The 17,199-nt window shown below is 39.4% G+C and overlaps 1 protein-coding gene and 1 long non-coding RNA gene across 2 annotated transcripts in view; both read right to left on the minus strand.

The window, feature by feature from the left end:
• LOC106020157 (protein FAM135B) overlaps positions 1-17,199 on the minus strand; it is a 270,121-nt gene that overhangs the window by 252,012 nt on the left and 910 nt on the right. The gene's annotated exons all lie outside the window — the stretch shown is intronic.
• On the minus strand, positions 14,993-16,739 carry LOC110354491 (uncharacterized). The gene is made up of 3 exons (XR_005263769.2): positions 16,696-16,739; positions 16,196-16,279; positions 14,993-15,641 (listed from the first exon to the last, which is right to left on the minus strand). It is a non-coding gene; the product is annotated as an uncharacterized lncRNA (long non-coding RNA).

Here is a 17,199-nt window from a genome sequence, read left to right on the forward strand (position 1 = left end):
TAGCCTGAAGATACATCCAAAAGAGGTTCACATGTTATAATATTTAAGAGCCCAGTTTTTCCTGTTTTCTGATGTCCTTGAAGCCCTTAGCTGTTTATGAAAAAATACCAAGCTTGGTGCAGAACAGCTGTGTGGCCCTGGTTCTATTTTCCTGACACAATCGTTGTTGAGAGATGGTGGTGAGCAAGTCCATCCTGATGGTGAGACTTTAGTCTTTAACTAACATTAGACTTTAGACTTTAACTAACATTAGTTAAAAAGCTACACTAGACCAGAAGAGTAAAAACAAGAAAGAAAAGTAATTGAAGTGATGCATTAGCTAGCAGCTCCAGCATTCAAGAGACAAATATTGACACAAAAAAAAGGTATGAGACCCTAATTAAAAAAGCAGAGAATCAGAAGATGGCAGCTCAGCAGCATCAGGGATCAGCCTGTTCCAGGGAGCAATGGAGATGAGCCCTTCCCCGTCTGATTGATGACTGCCTTGCCAGCAAAGACACTGTGGTGAGCATATTAATGCTTAATGTGCTAGGTCATTAAACCTAGCTATCTACCATGGGCATTAGCCAGCAAAGAATTGCTGTGTTCTTTTAAGTTGCATGCATAACACTTGGAGTCTCAACACTAGAGATGCCTGAATCAAACAAGCTGGAAGAGAAGTTTTTGTCCACCCAGAAACCTGTCTGTACAGTCAATTCTTTGTAGCAGAAGGAGGCTCCTCTCTGGGCCTTCTGCCACTTGCAATCACCCTTTTCTATGCTCTGACCAAGAGGCAAGTTGACTGAAGTCCTGGCCCCAAAGTAAACCCAAAGGAGGAACGTGTTGAGACATCGACAAATTCTGGATTGCTGCTGCTATTTTCCTCCTGGCACTCAGCTCTCGTGCTACTGCCTAGGGATAGTTTAAAAAGTTGGGTGCTCCCTTGGCCTGAAAGATCACAGAGAAATAAATAATACTTCTTGCTTCTGACACAGGTAGACAGACTGCAACAACTTGTGGAAGAATTTCATTTTTCTATTGGGGTTAAATCTAATAATTTGTAGCTGTATCTCCAAAAGCTGTACAAACACAAGTCATGTTGTTTCTGAAAGCTAACTGCTATGAAGACACCTGTAAGAAATATATAGCAACAGCTAGAAAACTCAGAGCGAGCACAGAAATCTAAAAAGCACATAACTAAATAAAAAACACTCAGATTTTAAATGGTTCAATGTCTACTGCAATATATGTACTATTGAAACTTGGGTAGAAAAAAATATTATTTTTTTTAAATAACAACACTCATATTTCTTTTATGCTAGAATAAAAGTGCCAAAGCCTGATAGAAAGAAAAATCATCTTTTTCAGTCAAGATTTATAGACCACCACCTGGCTTTTAATTTATCTCCTTTCTTTAATTAACACGCTGTGTCACTGGAAGAGGAGAACATTAATGGCACAAGACAACAGTGTCATCTCCTACTACAGAATAAATCTTGAAAAAAAAAATATCAAAGAGGCTGTTTAAAATAAATCAGCAGCCCTGGCTGAGTTGGCAGTCTGCATAGCAGATATTTATGGCCTCACACAATCCTTACAGAGGGACAATAACTGGCACCAACTGGTTAAAAATAAATTAAGAAAGGTACTTCCAGCAAAAGAAACAAATAATATTGTTCAATATTTTTCTTGCTGGTTAAGGTAGGAATGGTCTCTTAAGCAGAGGGAGCACAAAATGGGGATGTGTTTAAATCACACTGTTCAGCTTTGAATTCCACCCTCAGTCAACTCCAGTGTCAATTATATATATATATGTATATACAGCTATTTCACTTTTATTTCATTTCATATTTCATCTTGTTCAGGAAACACGCTATATCATTTTTAAGGGCCAGTCATCCTGGCAGCCTTTGTTCTTAGGCTCAGAGTGCTCAGCTCTTTTTGGTTCTAGCTGGAACCGGTTTAGCTCTAACACCTCAGTCACTATGACCACTATAAAGGGTAAGGTAGTAATAATATTTCCACATACAACAAAGTTTTTCTGATCTGAGGCTCAAACCCATGGGGCTAAGAAGCACTTTGGAATAACTCCCAGCTCCTGCTCCTCTCCATAGGCACTGAATGAACCAAATTCAGATGTTTTCTGATTTAAGCAGAGGTGGCTCCTACTGCAGGTGTCATCATCCCCAACTTAGACCTGCCGGCAAGCATTCACTTTCAGTGCTCAATGAACAAATGTGATGGATAGTCCAAAGCCAACTATCATCCACGCACTCACATGCTTTTAAAGTTTGGTGTATTTGGCTTAGCAAAGGCTGAGTTTTTAACCTTGGCACCAGTAATTAAAGGAATCCTACAATCTGTTCTGCTAAAAGTGTAATTTCTATTGACACAAACTCAGTTTTTGAGGAGAACTAAGTGCAATAACAACAAATATGGCTACGTAGTTACAGTCAGGCTAAAGCTAAGAAATAATTACAAAGTTTAGCAAAAGTCATAGATCTCCCAGAGTATATGTTTATGGTTTCCAAGGCAAGATCAGAGGGAATAACACAATCATCTTTTCTAAGCTACCAGGACAATTTCATACCCTTTCAGTCAGTGCAGCAGGAAAGATTCTTCTTCCTTAGGATGTTCCTACATTTAAGTTCTTTAAACTGTGGTTGAATGAGGTCAAAAATGTTAGTAAGACATATGATGTTGATCCTATTTAAGATGACATCTGGGACAGCTGATGGGTATCTTGTGTCTGGTGTTTTATACGAAGAGTTTTATAAAATAAATGATCATGAGTCTTTCCTCTCGGTTTGTGTGACAGTTTTTAGAGACAATGAATATTGACCAGCATCTTCATGCAATGGTACAAGAGTTCAGCTTCATTGTCACAAGACCTTTCCCTATCTTTGACCAAAACACCATCTGCTTTGCTAAAGCAGAACAAGGTATCTGGTCATTCTGCTCTCAGCACCCAGTATCACCCAGTATCTCTCACAGCTTTGTGAACAATTCTTGCTGCCTATGATACCTCTTTTCTTGCTGTACAGAGTCTGGGTACCACCTGAAACACAGGATGACACTTTCCGAAATCAGAACAGATTTCGTGGGAGAGGAATGTACATTTCTGTGCTCTTTTTGTTTTATTATTGCTATTATTACTTCTCTGGATATTTCCACATATGATTATGGGTTTATGATAAAATCACCTTAAAAAAATAAAAATCCCTTTCAGTAAATATTTATTCTTAGAGGTCAAAAAAATGCATTTTAATAACTTTTTTTTTTTTTTCTAACTTAACTCTTCTACCTACCTCAGAAAGGGTTCACAAAAATCCAGATAAATCCTGTGTGGGGAAAAAAAATAATAATTCTGTACAAGAGTTCATATGAAACATTGCATCCAGCTGTCAGATCAGTAGTGTCAGCAGTAGTGTCAGGTTTATAGATTATTTCACTGAGTATTCAGAATGTGCTTTCAGATATCAAGGGTGATGCATGCATGCAAAAAAGCTGAAGAAGAAGGGGCTCAGACACCACAGCTTGGCCCTGGGAAGGAGGATATAGCAGGAGAGGTACTTGGAAGACCACCATGAAGGCACAGTGCTTAGCTGTCAGCCTGGAGTCGAAATGGCTATCAAGCAGCAGGACCAGCTACCACATATCACCCCAAAATACTTGCATCACCTGATGAAGACTGGTGAAACATTTCCAAAATATGAAATATGAATGTAAACCCATAGTAGAAGTGATATCTGGAATTTAAGTAAATGCTTAGCACACAGACAGACTTAGCAGTTCAAATAAATGTGTGGCAAACAAAAGCAGTCAATAGGAAAATACATGATATAATAAACAGGGACTTGGTTAAATGCATGTAATAGAGACCTGCACTGCATCCCTCACATGCCAGCTGCTGAGCTCAGTGTTGTGGCTAGCCATGGATACCTTGGCTTGCTGTTTACTGCATAAAGCAGCAAAGCCTGTGACACAAATCTGCTGTTGAAATTTAGATCTGTAACTAAGGTAACTAAGTCAGGGTACCCAGAGAGAGAGAGACAGAGCAGTCAGTATGCTGGCCAGTACCTGAGCAGCTGAAACTAGAATAGTCAGGGTAATATCAGGGTCCCTGCAGGACCAGAAACAGCCAGATGGAAAGTTAGATCTAGAAAGAAGCAAAAACCAGTGTCCTGTTGGTATTTACCCACAGCAGCACTCACTGCAGTTACAGTACTCAGGTATACGAGCACTTCAGTGGCATGGCATCATAATCCGTCTGGGGCCTGAACATGGTAATGTTTCCATTTCTGTAATGTGAGATTGCACCCAGAGTCATAGAGTGGTCACAAAGGAAGCCTAATATAGAGAAAAGAGCCCAAAACTCCTTTTCTGAGTGTATAAGCTTTTCCACACAGTAGTGGACCATCCCTTCTATGGAAGTCCTTAGAAGGTAGAAAAAAGTGACGTGAAAACAGGAAAATATTTAATTTGATCGTGAAGCTGTCATGCACTGAGATTCCTGTGTTTTCTTTTTCCTCTTGGCTTTGTATTTCTTTTGTTCACTCTCCTTTTGATGTGCATTATTGCAGAGGAACTGCTGACAGTCACTGCTTCAGATGTGGGACCATATCACAGCAGGATTAGCTAAATCACAAAGGCAGAGCATATACAGTATCAAACCCCTTCCTATTTACATCCCAGAGGCAGATGGCAGTAAGAAATGAATTTTCTCATATTGTTAAAGCTTGTGCATTTTCACCTGTGAGAATGGTTTTTGCCTTGGTTCCAGAAGGGAACAGATTTTACAATTAAAATGGAAAAGATGAATAAGCTCTACATCAAGGTGACTAATATGTTCTGTAAGTTTGCTACAAGCATGTTTCTTTTTGTTGTAGTTTGTTTGTTTGTTTAAACTGAAGCTCTCAAGGACTGTTTTTGCTTTGCATATAGCTTTGTGATAAGACGTGTAAGTTTATTATTCTTGCAACACGAACACGTAATGACACAACCCCATGTTAGAAATGCTCTTTATCCCACACACAGACTGGGAGGTCCCATGATATATTGAGATACGCTAGATTAGTGCATAATGCATTTCTGAGTTTGAGGCTTTAGCAGGATTATTAACTGTAGTAAGGTGCCAAACACAATGCAAACAGGATTTTTCTCAAGATCTTCTGGATATATCTGAGAAGAAATCTCTGCAAAAATGATGCAACAGAGGAGTTGTGCAAGAACAATTCAGATTTAATAAATATATAAATAAATAAATGTATTTACAAGATATTCTCCTGCAAAGATTCTTCTTTAGCAAGATAGGGCATATTGCAAGCAAGCTTTAGTTTGAGGATGAGGTGAAATCCTCTTATTTTGCAAGAGACAACTACTACAGCCAAATTATATCAAAGGGATCCAACAAATGAAAAACCATTTTTAGTTCTGTTGTAGATAGAGGTAAATAAGATTCTTTCTACTTTCATATACTGGAATGAACAACCATGGAAAACTATGTCCTGATAAGTTCTGTCCTGATTGCTGCTGCTGTGACATAAGCAAGTGTCTCCCAGATATCCTCCTTCCGATAGGGTCTGGAACTGAACCACAAACCACAACTTTCCTCCTCAGACATAAGACAGTAAAACCTTTTCCTCCCTCAAACTGAGGAAAAAGTTTTCCTCCTCCCACATAATAGAGGCTTTGAGTTGTGAATGACCGACACAGGGCTAATAAGTCTCCCTAGCCATTCTCATTTCTTCTATATTCATTTTTCTCTAGAGCTACTCTGAAGGATGCCCTACATGATTCATTGGAATTTAATTACACAAAACAAATGTCCAAGTGCAAGCTCCATCTTTCTAGCTAATTTGTTTCATTAACATATTGGTTAATAATTGGTTTTCTTTTACTGTACATCATATTGATTGTGCATTAGATCTTCATAGCACTAATGGCAATGTGGATACTGTCTTCCATTATTGAGATATTTACTATAAAAGGCTGTGTAGAACAGATTAGATAGCCATGTCAAAGTAGTATAAAGCTGACCCTAGTTAAAAGCACTAATGTTTAAATTGCCTTTTATTTTTCTTTTGGATAAAGACAAGTTTCATGTGGAGTGTTTAGCTCGTGGTAATTTATTCATATAGCCATACAAAAAAAAAAAAAAAAAAAAAAAAAAAAAAGCCAAGGTTTTAGCTTTTGACTTGTTATTCTGCCATGATAAATCTATAGTAATTTATTGCACTTTAAATAAAAGTTGAGCTGCCTTCTGCTCACTATAGCCTCAACATGTGTGGTGATCATTATGAAGCTGTTGTGAATTTCCATCCTAGCTGATCTCTAGGTCAGGTGGCTGTAATTGCATGTACTCACTTTGAGAGCTATTCTTCTACTTTACGCTTACAGAATATTACTGGTAAATCCTATATTTACTTAACTGTCACAGTGCTGTGATTATGCAGATCCATAGCGCACTGGTGGGTAATGACTGAGCCTAGCTGTTCTCTTCAAGCCCCACAGATCAAAATTGCCAAGCAACAAGGATAGACAGCCTACAACTTAAATTACTGGACATCAGATGCACTCATATACAAAATTATTTTCATCATTAAGCTTCACAATAAAGTTATTTTTAAGACACTGTCTCATTATTTTTTTTTAATTCTTGCACATCTTTTCAAATCACTAACAGTTAACAGCAGTGAAATGTATACTTTAGCTTCATTTAACAATTGTTCAATTGAAAGCCAGACATTTCACAGTAATGCCTTTGCTCATTTGCCATTTTCTTTTTGGACTTCACAACTGTTGTTATTTTTTCTTAAATTACAAGACTGCAGAAACAGAGTTCTGAAGTCAAAACCCATTTCTGATGTAGCATATTTAATCCTTATCATGAGAGAAAAGTCTTTCAACTATAATCCCTAAAAATGAGCAGGGATAGAAAAATAACTCAGTATATCTTAACTCTATGTTTTTCTAACACTGCAGATGGATAACTCTAAAGTGAGAGCATTTCATTGTAGCTGCTTCTGAAAAAGATTTCCACAGATAAAAAAAAGTATCTTTGTTTTCACCAATTTCTATCCCTTTCTGTTACATCTGTGCTCATCTTTAACCAGCTGATCTCTGTTACTGTTTAACTCTCAATATTCCTTTGTTCTTAAAATAGTTTAAGTTTGCATTCAGTCCCAAATTCAGGGCACACATCACACCATTTATAGCATTTTTATGTGATCCACCTCTTTCCAGAACAATTTTCAGTTAGCTCTTAAACAGGCTGATTAGAACAGGAATAGAAAAGATGAATAGGAAAGAGATTTAGAAAAAAAAAAATCATCAAAGTGAAGGGGCCAAAGAACTTTAAAATTGATTTATTTAATCTGTCACCGAAAGGAAAAAAAAAAAAAAAAAAGTTTCCTTTCCATAGACACTAGAACTTGGACCAAAAGAAAGGAAATAAAGTCCACTGAATTTTTCTGTGAGAAATGCTCGATCTGTTATATCTGTCTGCTGAAATATTTCTACATCCCAAATGAGAAAAAGAAAAGCTTGGTCAAGAGGATCCCAGGGCTTTAAGAACAAACTTTACTGGTACTCCATTCCTCCCACAAATCTGGGGTCAGTCCATTCAAGTTCCCTCCCATCATCTTTCCCACAGCAGGTTCTTCTCCCGAGCAGTTTCTACACTCCCTACGCTAAACTCCAAATCTCCTCATGCTTTAAAATCTCTTCTCACCTCTGGAGCAGATAGGTGATGCCAGAAATCAGCTGGAAGAAGGGGATCTCATGCAGAAAGGATTGACCTATGAGCACCACCAATTCGAATCTGCACGATTAACTAGCCTATTATTAACTTAAAGCAATTTAGGCTGACCCTAATCATGGAATGGATGACTGGCTAAGCAGAGGAGGTGAGAGGCTTTGTGGCATAGCTATCATTTAATCGTTGTTCTTACTCCCATCTTCTTCCTGGACAAATTAATGCAACAGTTGTGGTAAGGCAGGAAGAGAAATCCAGGAAGAAGCAAGCCAGGCTCACGCTTGCATGCTTTACCTGCAAGGTTTCTTGCCTTGATGATTAGTACACTAGTGAAGAAATGGGAAAATTAATGTCAGGGCAGAAGTACAAATCACCATGGCTCCAGATGCTTCCAAAAGCACTAATGCTTTTAACACATATTCAGATGAATCAAAATATTTTCTCTTTGAATAACAAAGAGCAATGCTGTAAGTGCTATTTAAGACACTTTGACTGTACTGAACATATTTACAGCTCCTGCATTAGCGTGTACATTAATTGCTCTTGTAGCTTTACTATCTTATAAAAGTGTTTAACACTGATGGAGCCGAGGATAGCAGACTGTTTTGAAGTTCTAATTAAATATAATCAAAATTAATTTAATAGACTCAATTTTCAGAAAACATCAGGAAGCTTTCCCATTGAAGTGAAGTCTCCTTTAAGTAGGTTATGCTGGACAAACAGGAGTTGCAACACCACTGATTTCTGCCTGCACCTCAGATATTAAGGCTTTGCTGCCCCTGCCAGTTAGTCCATACCCACTTTCCACTAACAGACCCCAGCATTTGGCCAGCATCTCTTCCCATCATTGCTCGAACAGTTCTAGCATTGCAGCACCATTGTCACACTCTCCACTGTTGTCACTAGCTCTGCAACAGCTTCCCAAACACATGTATCAAATACCAACCCCTGGAGAGGAAAAGGAAAGTAATTTCAGGAAAGTACTTTATGGCCTGTTGTTCAGTTATTTCCTTCCAAGCATCATGAGCCTGTTGGTTTCTATACCTTAAAATTTTTGATGACTAAATACTGTCCCAGCAAGAAAACAAAATATTCTTGAATAATCCTCAGTTTATCTGCCCTGGTATTGCATTATGACACTTTTAATCTGTTCTCAGATTGCACTGACAAACACTACAGACAGCACTAATTCCAGACTAATAAAAACAGGAGCAGCAATAAGATCATAGAGTTTTTCCAATGTCTGTGATTGTGCTGTAGTATAAAGTGATGCCTGGAGATGTTGCAGAAGGAGATGGGAATTTTATTTTCTTCTTACACATGATTCACATCATCTTCTTTTGCTTTTAGTATTGCTCCCCTCTAGTGACACCAGCAGCAAGCTTAACTGATTTCCTTTATGGCTGCTGCTTAGTCACATATAAGTTTTATTTACTTTACCCAGAGAAGGATATCAAATGCAAAACTAGTAACAGCATGGAAAGTAAATGAGCAAGTGTAATCCATGGGTTTTACCCTTACCAAGCTGCATAGTTTTGCTGATACGATCTACATCCAGCGGAGATCTCCCATCTGCAGAAAAAGCATGATCTGAAGAGCGCACCAATGCCCAGCCCATGGGGGACAATCTCTCTGAAAGTAATTTTCAGACTCACCAGCTAAAACAAGCTTAGCTTCATGGTCTCAGCATGGACTGGATTTCAGCTTCATTGAAGATATTTTGGACTTTCTGTAGCACTAATACATTAGATTCATAGAATATCCTGAGTTGGAAGGGACCCACAAGGATCATGAAGTCCAACATTACCGAATGATAGACCCATGATGACTATAAACAGGTTATCTTCATGAAAAGGGAGGGGTCATACTTATACCCCAAATCCTTCTATAGCACATTGGCTGACAGGATCCATGTTTCAAGACATGAAACATGTATACGCCTATTTAGGCGTATATAGGGTAGATTTAGAAATATAACAAAAAGCATAAACTGCTCTCCTAGTAACCATGTAGGGCAAAACTCATATTGCCCAAAATAAAGAACCAAAACCAGATTTGGGGACTGTGAAAAAAGAGCTAATTTCTCTTCTCAGCTATAAAGACAGGTAAAGTATCTTGCTCAGATGTTGGCCTCAACAAGGTAAGCATTGCTATAAGAAACAGAGAAAAAGGGAGAGAGAGAAAGAAAAAAAAACTTAATTAATCTCACCTTCTGGCTGTCTTATACTCATAATTTACCTGCTATGCAGGAGACAGCATCTTGTGTCAACCTCGAATCTGTCTTTGGGGAGAAGTTCTTGGAGTTTGTCATTTACACTCTCTTTGCAGACTGCAACAGAAAGTGACTACGCTTTTGTATAGACACCTACTTTCCCAGATCGTGATAGACTTTATATTTGTAATAATATTTTGTCTTTTGCACTACCTTGCATCTCAGCAGGGCAGAACACTTTGAAAACATTTAATTAAGCCTTATGACGTCCCTCCAAGTTTGTCAGATAAGTGTTTATAATGGCATCAGGTATTTAAAATGGTTTACAGACACAAAAACTGATCATTTGGGGTGACAGAAGTCAGAGAGTCTAGCCCTTGGCTTCATTTACAGGTGGACAGAAGGGTATAAGACTATTCTCAGTCTCTAAGAAGAGGCTGTGGACAACCACAGTGTCCACAAGGTAGAAGGTGTTCTGTTCTGGTGTCCAGAATGAAATCCTAAAACAGAACAGCCCTCACCCAAATGAGCCAGAAAAGCTGGCCATGTAGCTGGAAGCTAGCACATTACCTGCAATTCTCAGACTTCCCCTGGGCTGCCATAATCTCTTGCCACAGCACCTGTCTTGATAAATTACAAAGACACGTGCATCCTCAGACAAGTGGATGGAGAAAATAAAAACAAGGAAGCTGACACTAAGACCCTATACATGGTAATCCACTGCCTTGAAGAGGTGGCATAAGAGAGACACAGGACTTGTCTGCTCACACTGAGGTTCTAAATATCTTAGGCTGATATCTCTAGGTTTATTTGCTGTATTCCATTGTCATGATGTTGGAGTTAGCAGTATGGTAGTCGGCAAAGCATCTCCTGCCTGATGCTCAACAAACTTTTATCCAAGTCTGAGCTCAGGCCAGACTTCAAACATGCTAGCCAGGCCACCTCTCCATCACGTACTTTGTTACCCAGTCTTTCAAAATGTGGCAGTATTTTTCCTGCCATGTAGACATGCTGCTGTCAGGTAGGGCATACATCAAATTACTAAAATTTTGTACAGATACAAATGAGCTAAATGTTACCTGAATGCTGTATTTAGATAAACAAAGAACTCCCACCATGAGACAATCCTTTAATTGGCATCGTCTTAATTCCTCTGTCTCAGCTTTCCTACCTAACCAGCCACACAGAAGTGTCTGAAGGAAATCTCAGATATTCACAGATCTTTGGGTGCCCTACATACTGCTACACACATACCGACTGCCCAGACTATCTAAGCATCTTGCTTATTTCTTTTTGTTTGTTTGTTTTTGTTAAAGTCCTGATTGGAGTAAGAGAAGAAGGAACAAGACCAAAGGACAGAGGGGAAAGGAACACCTGCCAGGTAAATATAAGTCATATATATGCATCCATCTGAGCCAAGCAGGGTGAGAAATTTGCTAAATCATTTAATCCATCTCTTCTAAGCCTTCTGTACGCATACACAATTGGGACATTCTAGTCAATCACTATTAAACAGATTTAAATATCTCTTAGATAAGATATCTCTTAGATAAATATCTCTTAGAAAGAGATCACTGCAGGATTTGGCATATCTTAGGGTTCCTTTTTTCTCTTACTATAGAGGAATGTTGTTGGGGTTATAAAATATATACCTCTGCTACAAACACGCTTGCATTAGTAGGATGCACTGCAAGTAATTTGGCTAATGTGCTGCATTTGGAAAAGATCAGCACACGCCAGGTAAAGAGACACATGAATTAGCTTTTTTCTAATTTCTTAAAAGCCCCAGTCTGCTTCATCATGTCAAGAGTTTGCAAATGTTTATGCTGGCATTTATAAATAAGATTTATCGTGGCTTGCTAAATGCAGAAGAGAAGATTACTTAAAATAACCATCAAACACTTATCATTGCCTAGCTTTTCGGAGACCAAGAGTTGTCTTTTGTGGTTTTTTGTTTGTTTGTTTTTGTTGTTGTTGTTTTTAATATATATATATATATATATTTTTTTTTTTTTTTAAGTGGGACTAAGCACCTATAACACCTTTGAAGTTAAAAGCACCTAATTCAAATGTCCTTTTTAACAGTATCATGTCTGATCTTGAGGTCTCTTCCAACCTAGAAATTCTGTGATTCTGTGATTCTGTAAAGGCCCAAAATGAACTGCCTAGGATCCTGTACAAACGCTACAACTGTAACCTCTCCTCTTTTGTCACTCTGTAGTTGATTTTAATTCTTTCAATATCTTTGGGAAAAACTGTACCTGCTCAAACATGTCACTGATCAGCAATGCAGAAACTGGAATGCCTTCTGCTGGAAACGCTTGAATACACACCACCAAACATAAAATAAAGGTATAAAGAATAAATCCCTATTTCTGAAAATGTTTTGCATTTTATTACTGCGAGAAAACATAGTTCTTTTTTCTTTGTTTACTCTTGAGAAGCAACACAGGGACCCATTCTCTGGGAGAGCTCTCCGTACTGCAGAGTACAACCAACTTGAAGGTGAGGACAAACAGAAACCAGTTCCATTCCCATTTCATTGCATTTCTTGAAGCTGATTACGGGTATAGAGATGAGTAGGATGAGCTGTTCAGCAGAACACAACATTCTCTGGGAATAATTCTGAGGAAATGTAAATTGATAGGTATCCACTAACTTAAACTGGGACCAGAGGAGATGTCAAGATGTCAAGACGCTCTACAGAAGCAGCGACTCTCCCCTTCCTGTGCACCTGGAAATCTCTACAAATTGGGGGACATTTCAGACATGAGGGGAACTATGTGTAGGAATACCAACAGCAGGTTTTAGAAGACTACAGAGCAACCTGTCAAATATTATTTCTCATCACTCCCAAGTTTTAACATAACAGCGCTAAACCCTACCATGTAATTTGCCCTGGGGCAAGCAGGGAATGTCCCATCCTGCTGCCCCACCAGGGCACACCCCTGTTTCCATCTGTACAGGTCCCCTGGACTAACCACTAGTGTGAAATGATAGGACTGTGGTCATCAACAAGAGGACTAAAGCATCCAGGGAGATGCTTGAAAAAGTCTAGGAGGCAAGAAAGGAAAGGAAAATCCTCTGGACATCAGGGAACCTTTTCCCTCCCTACAATCATCCAGGGTTTTGCTGGCATCCCACCACCACTCAGTCCCTTAACATGGAAGAAGACATCATTCAGAAGGAGAAAGCACAGAATTTTTCCACAAATCAGCTAGAATCCAAAGTGTAACGCCTCTTCTCCTTGAAAATTAATTGACTTGGAGAAATGTGAGAATTTGCACTGACAAATTACAACCACCCAGAGACATTTTAATTTGCCTTTAGCTGTTGGGGGTGAAGGAGGTTGGGTTAAGAAATAAGGCAGACATGGGGACAAACAGAACTTTCAGGACATAGCCTGAAATAGGTTTCATGTAGCATATATATCCTGCAGAAGTGAAATAAATCTGAGGGACAGCAGACAGGACACAGCAACCTAACCTACCGTAGGCTCATTTTCTTTCTGCGCTATCTGTCTGAAATAGCCTTGTGAGGTTCCGATGTCATCTATCAGCTCCACCTACACACACCTCCTGGAAAGGACCTGAATAGAAATTTGTGTCCCTGTAAATAGTACGTAACTTGGTTGATAGCAGCAGCATCAGGTAGCCTCCTTGGTTCCAGGCAAAAAGAAGAGAGGCAAAGCTGAGAGAAGAAGGAGCACCATGAAGGTGTAATTGTGTTTGAGGCTGGGGCAGGGAAAGCAGAGGATGAAGTGAGTGAAAATTCATGAATACCCAAAGAGGAATGCTGGTGTGGATGTCAGGGCAAAAGTGAGCAAAGAATGGTTGGAAGGACAAGAGACAAGTCAGAGTGAAAACCATGTTTGGGAGCTGCACATGACAATTCAATGTCAATTCTCTCTTATACCCTCTTAAGTGGGCTGACAGCTTGAGGCCAGCACTGGACGCACCAGGAATCGGACCCGTTTTGCTGCATAATTGCTGGGCAAATCCCATCTGAAGGAGAGGTAGACTCCTGGGGGCATTTAAGACTTCTAGCCCTGGAGGTCTGAAAGTTTCCTTCTACTACACACACAAACCATTTTACAGATTAATACATCCATATTCAGCATTTCTAATGTCAGCTGGGGCTCCAGATCTTTTTGCACATGGTACTAAATCTGGAATCATGTCAGATATAGACAATGGAGTTATTCAGGTTCTCTCTCATACACAGAAACTGGATTTTTTTTTTTTTTCCCTCCAGGCACCATCTGGTCAGTGCCACATGACCGAGCAAATGGTAAACCATGTTTTTGGTGATGGCAACACAGATTTCTTCCCTCACAGAACCGAAGCCTTTCTGCACTCTTTTCTCAGCCATGCCATAAATCCCTCTTCACACTAATTTATTCCACTGTGCCCTGTCAATTCATGCAAAGACAGCTTCATAAAAGAACATGCAACCACCCTTATGCTCTGCAAGGGCATAAAAAAGATTTAGTGTAAACAGCAATGAGGGATGAAGGGATAGGACCAGTAGGAAGTCTGGTCTTGTGACTAAATTAATATGACAGCCACTCCAAAACTTGTATTTTCTAGCAAAATGATGAGGTATCCTGAAAGTCTCCATGACAACACAGCCCAGCCTTGTGCTACAAGTTGCTTATGCAAGAAAGCATCTGAAAGTGTAGTGCCTGGGGTAGGTCTTCCAAAAAAATCAGGATTTCTGCTAATTCCCTCACCTTGCTTATTTGTTGTTGTTATTTTTTCATTTTCTGACATCTCAGATATTCAAAACGAAAGGAATTTTCACATGGTCTTCCCTAATTATATCACTGCTTTCTATTTTTGATTAAGAAGATATGCACAGAATTGTCAGATAAGATGAAGATCTGACACATTTTCCTTTGGTCAAAGTGCTAAAAACTCGTGGCTTAAACTTCTGCGTTTCTGGCAGAACTGTTCTGGTTGGTAGTCACCACAGGAGTGCAGAACAGTGGCAGACATCAAAATCACTTTGCTTACAGTGTACTATTGAAAATATAAAGTATCAAATTTATATGGAATATACTTTATTACAAGGATTTCTTACGGAAAAAGAGGAGATGATTTTACATCATACAGGCTCTCACCCATGGTGGCATTCAGTTGCCTAAACTGAGGTGTCTGATGCCATTTGAGATACCCCAGGCTTTCCCACTGGCTTTCAGCTGCTTCTCCAGAAGAGACCAGGGTTCCTGCAGGTCTTATGTCACGTCTGCCAGCTCTGTGTGAACAACTCAGCCACCACAGCATTTAACACCAGAGTTAAGGACATGAAATAAACTGGTATCTGGCATTATCAGTGTCAATAGTCTTCACAAAAGCCAGGATTTCACCCCATAGATCTTATCTGGTGCATATTCAGAGAAGAAACAATTTTATTTTAAAAAGAAAGAAAGAAAAAATATAATCAAGTCCTTAGTTTAGACCCTATCTATAGGAAAAGCCTAGACATCTCTGATTTCAGGGTGCATTCCACTGATTTCAGTGTTACCAGGAGATTGCACAAGGTTCACCAGTGAAAATAAAAAAGCAGTCTCCTTGCATGGGGGCTGGCTCAGTTTCCCAGTAAAGCTTCAGTTTCCACTAGCATCCCAGAAACAGAGGTTGGAGCAGAGTATTAAAAGATGTCTTATTAAGTCAACATGGGTGGAGAATTAGCCTGCAAACAAATAAGCCAAGCAGGGATTATATAAGATTTAATACAATCTTTTATCAGAGCTGAGGAGTCCCTAATTAAACTAACTATGTAAAATACTACTTAATGAGCCCATAAATAAATACCAGCAGGAGAGGTGGCAGAACTATAAAACACCTGCTGGGGAAGGTCTGATCTCCAGAGGAGAGTTAAGAAGAACAAAGCAAAGATCAGAACTGTTAGAGCACCCCAGCCCACCTCAATAATGGACATTCCCGAGGAGAAACACACAAACACTTAGGGAAACACCTACAGCCTCCTACCTTCCCTCACTAGCATCTTCATCTTTTTGGTAATTTTAGTGGAGCTTAACATTAGTAAACATTCAAAACATGCAGTAGTGCAATTGTCCTTTGAAGTCTCTCCTTTCACACATTACATTTACTCTGTTTAAACCACTGCTAACACCCCAGCAAGTTCTGCTTGGCATTGCCTTTGATTTGAAGGGTGTGTGCAATGCCTTGCCAAGTCCAGGCAACTATGATGATGCATATTTAAGGGACCATGGCAAAAGTTACCTGAGTTCCTGGCAGAAAGGAGATCATCTAGAACGAATGAACCACTGAACTCCAGTCAAGCCAGATAAATGGCATGCAAAAGACCTGGGGAGGCGAAGACTTAATGGTGAGTCAAACAAGGATATAAAATTTAGTCATTCCTGCTCCAGGGAAAGGTAGGCATCAGCTTTGCCTGGGAGCAGGGCTGGTCCTCTTACTTGTGGAACACCCCCCCACAATAAAACACAGAGTTGTAATGGCCTATTACAAATGCCACCCATGCCTCTATCCACATCCTGTTACTTTGTAAACTCTGCCAAGGCAACCATCCGGTGCAATAATCAAAGTGTCTGTCCACAACTTTTATCCCTTCTGAATATGATTCTGTCTTTCTTTCAAGACAGCGTGCCACATGGTTTTCCTAACATTACTCCAAAAATTTCAAATAAGCCACATTTAAGAGAGAGGGGGAAAAAAAAAAAAAAGCACACTCGCAAACACCCATGGCTGTATGTTTAGACCTCCCCTGTGTCTTCAGCAGTTCCCTCATCCTCAGCATTTAGACATCCACTACGCCGCTTGGAAGACTTTCCCTCTTTCAAACTCCATGGTGGTACTCAATAAAAACAAAGCGCCTGTGAACAACTAATTGCATTCCATTTTAGCTGGTCTTCAAGCTGCTCCACAATAATTTCTGCAGTATGACCACATACTGAAGATGCAACTTGCAGGAGCTACTTAAAGGTACGATCTCACCTGTTGCCTATAGCTTTCTAAATAGATCCCTCCTCCTTCAATGCTGTCCATCCTTTCTTAAAGGGTTGGTGTTCAACAGTAATCTTATTTTAGATCTCTTTCCAGCATGCTTTCAGAAAAGTAAACTTCATTTTCTCAGGCCTAACAGTCATACTCATCTGAACAGCTGAATCTGTTGATTGATCCAAATTAGCAAGTCCTGAGTGGAGAAGATTGCATTATGTCTTCAGATCAGCACCACTATAAGAATCCTCCTAGAATCCTCCTTT

Source organism: Anas platyrhynchos, chromosome W (genome assembly GCF_047663525.1).
Source record: "Anas platyrhynchos isolate ZD024472 breed Pekin duck chromosome W, IASCAAS_PekinDuck_T2T, whole genome shotgun sequence".
NCBI lineage: Eukaryota > Metazoa > Chordata > Aves > Anseriformes > Anatidae > Anas > Anas platyrhynchos.